The sequence below is a fragment of the Eriocheir sinensis genome, chromosome 33, assembly GCF_024679095.1.
Source record: "Eriocheir sinensis breed Jianghai 21 chromosome 33, ASM2467909v1, whole genome shotgun sequence".
Taxonomy (NCBI): Eukaryota; Metazoa; Arthropoda; class Malacostraca; order Decapoda; family Varunidae; genus Eriocheir; species Eriocheir sinensis.
The window spans coordinates 11998394-12005893 of NC_066541.1; the positions used below are offsets into that span (position 1 = coordinate 11998394).

Consider the following 7500-nt stretch of genomic DNA (forward strand, 5'->3'; position numbering starts at 1 on the left):
TAACCTTGAGAGATAGATGGAAGGCTTCGAAAGTGATAGGATGCTAAAGGGGAGAAATGGAAGGGAATAAAGAGATGGGGGAAGAAAAATGGAGGAAAGAAAAATGGAGGGATAGAGAAACGTTAGAGATAGAGAAATTTCAGTAGAATGTGTTAAAAGGTTTGTATTATTTCGCTTTTTTTTATCGTTTTTTCTCTTGCTTATTTCCCCTCTCGTCTGACATCCATACATTTGCCTTTCTTCATTCCCAGCTCTTCCCCTCTTTCTCCCTCTCCCCTCTTCTTCTTCCTCTTCCTCTTCCTCTTCCTTCCCTTTCCCTTCCCCTCTTCCCGCTAACCTCTGATTAAATTTTTACAAGTCTTAACAATGTCGCCCTCCCATTATTAGAGAGAGAGAGAGAGAGAGAGAGAGAGAGAGAGAGAGAGAGAGAGAGAGAGAGAGAGAGAGAGAGAGAGAGAGAGAGAGAGAGAGAGAGAGAGAGAGAGAGAGAGAGAGAGAGAGAGAGAGAGAGAGAGAGAGAGAGAGAGAGAGATACAAACACAGACGAATAACTACAAAGACAGAGAGGCTGATAGACAGACAAACAGACAAACAGACAGACGGACAGAGAGAAAGACAAAGAGAAAAACACTTGCCATTAGAAAAAAAAGTAAAAAAAACAACAACCCCAGAAGCCAAACAAATTAATTAAGAGGAAAACAAAATAAAACAAAAACAAAACCAGGAATCACATGACACCCCGCCCCCCGCCCCACCCCAAAAAGAAAAAAACACGAATTACTTTAAATAAAATCCTTGGGACCTTTAAATTAAGTGGCGTCACGTAATTTAAGGACGCGGAGAGGTAGGCGTAATGGGTCTCCTCACACACCTGGGAGGCCTAATGAGGTACCTTTAATTGGCTCACCTGATTAGCGCCGTGATGGACCGGGGCGCCGCGGACTGATTGGATGACGGTGATAACTCGTCCTGAATGGTGATTGGCTAGCTTTGTTCTACTATTACTACTACTACTACTACTACTACTACTACTACTACTACTACTACTACTACACTACTACTACTACTACTACTACTAACACTACTATGGTCCTATATATTTTTTTTCTCGTTTTTCAGAAAGGAAGGTGACATTAGGAACGAAAAGAAAAAATGAAGCAAAACCTGATATCATGAAACAAATAAAAAGCCCAAGAATAATTACGCCGCTGGGAGAGAGAGAGAGAGAGAGAGAGAGAGAGAGAGAGAGAGAGAGAGAGAGAGAGAGAGAGAGAGAGAGAGACTAAAGTGAATCATAAATAACAAGAAAAAAGTAGAGAGGAAAAACAACTAAACCTGAAGCAAAAAAAGGAAAAAAAAAGAATAACTGTTTTTACTATTTTGGCACTACTACTACTACTACTACTACTACTACTACTACTACTACTACTACTACTACTATTTCGGTTATATGCACTCTTCCCCCTTCTCTCTCTCCCTCCCTTCCTCTCCCCATTCCCCTAAATTCTGACAAATATACGACGCCTAGGAGGGGAAACAAAGGGAATGGTGGTGGTGGTGGTGATGGTGATTGTGGTAGTGATGGTGGTGGTGGTGGTAGTGGTAGTGGTGATGGTGGTACAAGAAGAAGAGTTATAGAGTCTTAGATATTGTTCTCTCTCTCTCTCTCTCTCTCTCTCTCTCTCTCTCTCACATATCTATATTTCTTCCTTTCTGTCTCAATATTTTGCTGTATTCATATTTCCAAGATTCTTCTCTCTCTCTCTCTCTCCACCCACACACATTATAATCTCATAAATATCAAAGAAACTTAATTTTCTCAACCATATCTTCAAATTTTCCGCCTTACTTTAATCCATAAGTGAGAGAGAGAGAGAGAGAGAGAGAGAGAGAGAGAGAGAGAGAGAGAGAGAGAGAGAGAGAGAGAGAGAGAGAGAGAGAGAGAGAGAGAGAGAGAGAGAGAGAGTTTATGGAAGAAGGGAGGCAGAAGCGGAGAAAAGGAAGATGGGAAGGTAGAAGAAAAAGGAGGAGGAGGAGGAGGAATGAGGAAGGAGATATTGAGAAAAAAGAATAATGGTATGGAGGAAGTAAGGGAAGCGAGGGAAGCGGAGAGAGAGAGAGAGAGAGAGAGAGAGAGAGAGAGAGAGAGAGAGAGAGAGAGAGAGAGAGAGAGAGAGAGAGAGAGAGAGAGAGAGAGAGAGAGAGAGAGAACAACTTGTTGAGAGAAGCTTTTTCAACTGAGCAACTTCTATGTTCTGTAAAGCTACCTTACTTACCTACATTTTGAAAAGGAGGAGGAGGAGGAGGAGGAGGAAGAAGAAGAAGAGGAGGGAAAGAGGAAGGAAAAGGAAATGGAACGTTGAAAAGAGTGTTGAGACCAGAAGAAATAAGAGGAAAAGGAAGAATGTTAAGAAGAGAAGGAGGAGGAGGAGGAGGAGGAGGAGGAGGAGACATTTACAAGGAAGGAAGAAGGAAGAGGAAAGCGAGGAAAGTTGTGAGTAAAGCTGCCGGAGAGAGAGAGAGAGAGAGAGAGAGAGAGAGAGAGAGAGAGAGAGAGAGAGAGAGAGAGAGAGAGAGAGAGAGAGAGAGAGAGAGAGAGAGAGAGAGTACCAAAAAGTTCGCCTCAAGATTGGAAGCTTTAAGGTGCACACGCGACCTGCATGTCTACGCACACACACACACACACACACACACACACACACACACACACACACACACACACACACACACACACACACACACACACACACACACACACACACACACACACACACACACACACACACACACACACACACGAAGGAAGGCAAAATTTTCATCATTGCAATCACTTTCTCTGTAAATTGGGTTGTTGTTGTTGTTGTTGTTGTTTTGCTTTTTCTTCTTCTTCTTCTTCTTCTTTTTCTTCTTCTTCTTTTGGTGATGGTTGAACATTTTTGCTATACCTTTTTTTTCTATTTTGATCTCCCTTATAATTATTTCTCCTCTCCATATTCTTCCTCCTCCTCCTTTCTTCCCTCTCTTCTTTCCTATCTTCTCTTCCTCCTCCTCTTCCCCTCACTCTCCTCTTATCTCCCTTCCTTCCTCCCCTCTTTATCTCCCTCGTTTCCTTCTTCCGCCTCTCTTTCCTTCATTACTTCCCCTCCTTATCCTTCTACTCTCTCTCTCTCTCTCTCTCTCACACCTTTCTTTCTCAATTTCTCCTTTCTCTTACTCCTCTTCTCTCTCTCTCTCTCTCAAAATCTGTTTATGATAAAAGGAAAACTTTTCGTTCTTTGTGTATGAGAGAGAGAGAGAGAGAGAGAGAGAGAGAGAGAGAGAGAGAGAGAGAGAGAGAGAGAGAGAGAGAGAGAGAGAGAGAGAGAGAGAGAGAGAGAGAGAGAGAGAGAGAGAGAGAGAGATTAAGTAAGTTTTAGTCACTGGGTTTGCACCATCCCCCTCTCTCTCTCTCTCTCAGCTTAACTGTGACACCTACGCTTCTCCTCTCCCTTCCTTCCCTTTTTCTCCCTCTCCTCCTCCCTCCCCATTCACAACCCCTCCGTCTCCCTATCCCTTCCCCTTTCCTCTCCTTTCCTTCCCTCCCTCTCCTTCTCTCCCTCCCTCCCCCTCTCCTGTATCCCTCACCTCACCCTCCCTCTTGCTCCCCCGTCTCCTCACCCCTATCCCTCCCCTTCTCCCCTTCCCTCTCCCTCTTCCTCCCTCTCCTTCCCTTCCCCCACCCTCCTCTCCTTCCTTCCTTCCTCCCCCTCCCTCTCCCTCCCTCTCACTCTCCTCACACCTCCCCCCAGTGACACTTCTGCCCAGCGTTGCCAGCTAGCCAGCCACTAAGCCAGATAGATAAACAGACTCACTCCCAGAAAGATAGATAGACAGATACTCTAATAGGCAGGGAGACAAATAAATAGGTAGGTACAGAGAGATTGATATATAGGAAGGTAGGTGGGCAAGTACGTAGATTGTTAGCTAGGTAAATAGATAAATAGAAAGATAGGTAGATAGATAGATAGATGGATAGGTAGAAAGATGAATAGATATACATATAGATAGATAGATAGATTGACACTGACAGACATCCCACATATAAGAGGATAAACGTGTGTGTGTGTGTGTGTGTGTGTATGTGTGTGTGTGTGTGTGTGTGTGTAGATGAACATGCAGTCAGTTGGGTAAACACACACACACACACACACACACACAGGTGCTACCAGCAGAGAGAGAGAGAGAGAGAGAGAGAGAGAGAGAGAGAGAGAGAGAGAGAGAGAGAGAGAGAGAGAGAGAGAGAGAGAGAGAGAGAGAGAGAGAGAGAGAGAGAGAGAGAGTAGGTAGGTAGGAAGGGGGGGTTTAGAAGGTGCAACAAGGGGGGGGGGTGATGGTTGGCAGGGGAGGGGGGGAGGAAGGCCAGTGGGAGGGTGGGGTCCTATGGGGGGAGGGGGGAGGGGGGGAAGGGGCAAGACCTCCATTAGAAGGCTCAGTTGGCCTCTGGCACCCCTGGCGAGGAGACGTGTGTTCGGTGTGGCTCCGGAAGAGGTCCTGGTCTCTCTCTCTCTCTCTCTCTCTCTCTCTCTCTCTCTCTCGTATATTCTTTCCTGTTTTTCCTGTTCTCCCTTTTTAATATTTTTTCCCTTTATTTTCTCTACTTTTCCTTCTTTCCCTCCTTTCCCTATTCCTAGTTTCCCTTTTTTCCCTTCTTCTCTTCCTCCTTTTCCCTCTCCATACTTTCTTCTTGTTTTACTTACTTTCCGCATTTTCTTTCCTTTCTCCTCTTTTTCCCCTCTTTCTGCCTCTCTCCATCTACTCTCTATTCCTAGTTTTCTTCTGCTCCATCTTTCCTTCTCCTCGTTTTCCCTTTTCATCCTTTCTTGTGTTTTCCTTACTTTTCTGTTTTCTCTCCTTTCTTCTCTTTCTCCCCTCCTCTCCGCCTCTTCTATCTCCATTCTTGTTTGCACTTTATTATTGTTTGCCTTGATTTTGCTTTACTCTGCACGCCTTTCTCTTCTCCCGTGTTTCGCCGCGTGTAATCTGCTCTTCCTGCTTCCTTCCTGTCCTTCTCCTCTTCCTCCTTCTCCTTCTTTTCTTTCTTCCTTTATTTTCGCCTTGAATTCTTACTTGGCTTTTCGCTTTCTCGTATTTTTTGTCCGTTTTTTTTTCTCAGTGTTTTCCTCATTATTTCCCTTCCTCCTTTCTTCTATATTGAATTTCCCTCTTGTCATTCTTCTTAAATCTATTTCCTCCTTTCTCCCTTCCTCTTTTCCTTTCTTCCTTTCAGCCTTTCTATTTTTCTTCCATTCATTTTTTGCCTGTTTTTTTCTTTCCCTCCATTCTTCTCTTCTTCCACTCCTTTCCTCTTCCTTTCGTACTTCCTTTCTTCCTTTCTTTCATCTCTTCTTTCATTATTACTGTTTATCTATTATATTCTTCCCTCTTCCTTCCTTCTTTCCGTTCCATTCCATTCCATGCCATTCCATACCTTTCCTTTCCTTTCTTTTCCTTCCTTCCTTCTTTCCTTTCTTCCTTTCTTCCCTCCTTTCTGCCTCCCTTCCACCTTCTTTTCCCTCGTCTTTTGGTCTTTTCTTACTTCTGTTCTTTTCTTTGTTATATCATTAGTCTTTTTTTCTTTTCCTCTTTCCTTCCTTCCTTCCTTCCTTCCTTCCTTCCTTCCTTCCTTCCTTCCTTCCTTCTCCCTCTTCCAGTGTTTTACTCCACAATATTTCTTCTGTCTACATACACCAACATCTCCTTCCTTCTCTCTCTCTCTCTCTCTCTCTCTCTCTCTCTCCTGTCATCCTTCTTACCTTCCTCCTTACCTTCTCCCCGCCTCCCTCCTCCTCTCCTCTGCTCCCGCTCCTTCCTCTTCTCACTTCCTTCCTCTCTGCTTCCGCCGCCTCCCGAGGAAAGTGACTTGTAAGGGGGTTTTAGGAAGCGTGTTCGTCACCATCCTTCCGTGACGGGCAAAAGTGACAGGAAGAAGAAGTGAAAGCCCGAACTCAGACGCGGAAAAGACAGGGAGAGAGAGCGAGGAGAGAGAGAAGAGTGACGATCGAGGTGGTGGTGGTGGTGGTGGTGGTGGGTTGACGTGCACAGACGAACTAGAATGACAAATATGAGTGAGAGTGACGAGGAAAGAAAAGAAATGAAAATAAAAAAGCGACATACGAACAGAAATAAAAGAAAAAGGAAGTTATTGGTTGTATTTTGCCTTGAGTGGAGCGATGATAGTTATGTGAAAAGAGAAGTGAAATTGAATGAAAGGATGTGATAAACGATGTATGTTTTTCGAGTTAGTATGAGTGGAAAGAAAAATAAAGATAATGTAAGTTGTCAGACACGTAACATTAACAAAAAACGAAACCTAAGAGCATAAACTGAAAAAAATAAGAACTAATGTGATCGTAAGTCATATACATAATAATATATCACCACATCTGCGGACGTGAGTAAAAGGAATAAATAAAATAAAAACTGATTATAAGAGACACAAATGACGAAAAAGTCTTAGCGAGGTTAATACATAGACGAAGAAAAAGATATTAAAACCTGTCCAACATGAAAACAACCGAAGACTAAACAAAAATAGAGCTAAAAGATGAAAAAAAAAATGTAAACAACTATTATTCACTGAAGAAACTTAGGATTAGTCGCAAGGAAGTGAAAAAGAAGAAAATTATACACACAAAAAAACAACAACGAAACATTAGGCAAATAAAACCAAGTAAAATTAACGAAAAACAATAAATCCGCAATAATAGTTTGGGAAAAAAGAACAAAAGAAATGAAAAAGAAAATATTAAACTGAAAACAAAGGAAAGACGGAGAAAAATAAGAACAAGTTAGTAAAAGTGAAACAAAAAATGCAAAAAGAAATTGACCTCTCTTACGGCCACCTCCTCTGATTCTTTTTTTGTAGGAGCAGCGAGTAGCGAGCTTTTTATTTATTTATTATTGTTTCCTTTTTTTGTGCCGTTGAGCTGTCTCCTTTGTTGTAAAAAAAAGGAAAATCTTATAGTAAAAACACAGAAAAGACGGAGGAGGAGAAAAATAAGATAGTATTGTTAGCGAGGTTATCAGATTCGCGAAAACAAAGGCAGGTCAAGACAAATTGGCGCGATAGGAATGCAAACCCGAGGCCGATAAAGAGCAGCGACACACAACAGCGCGGGGAGGAAGAGAACGAGGAACGGTTTGGAAATTAATGCAAATTGAACGTGCGCGGCGAGGAAATAGAAAACGACGGAATAGAAGAGCAAGAAAAAAAAAGTTACCAAAGAAAGGAAATAAGCAAAAAAAATATAGAGAGAGACAGTGAAAAAGAGAGATTATTGAAAGAAAGAATAATCTAAGTAAAAAACGAGGGAACAGTGAAAAAATTGAAATACCAAAGAAAAGAAGACACTAACAAAGACTCCCCCCCAAAATAAGATAAAGAAGATGAATTATAAAAAAATTGAAAAAGTGAACGATAGGAAATAGAAGATGACGGAACAGGGAAATAAAATGAGCGAT

General features: G+C 42.3%; 1 protein-coding gene across 1 annotated transcript in view; it reads left to right on the forward strand.

Moving 5' to 3' along the window:
• The first annotated feature begins 4477 nt into the window (after positions 1-4477).
• Positions 4478-7500, forward strand: part of LOC127006744 (glutamate receptor ionotropic, kainate 2-like) — a 96604-nt gene continuing 93581 nt past the window's right edge. The window contains exon 1 of the mRNA XM_050877029.1: positions 4478-4527. The gene's annotated coding sequence lies outside the window, so the exon portion shown is untranslated. The remainder of the gene's footprint in view (positions 4528-7500) is intronic.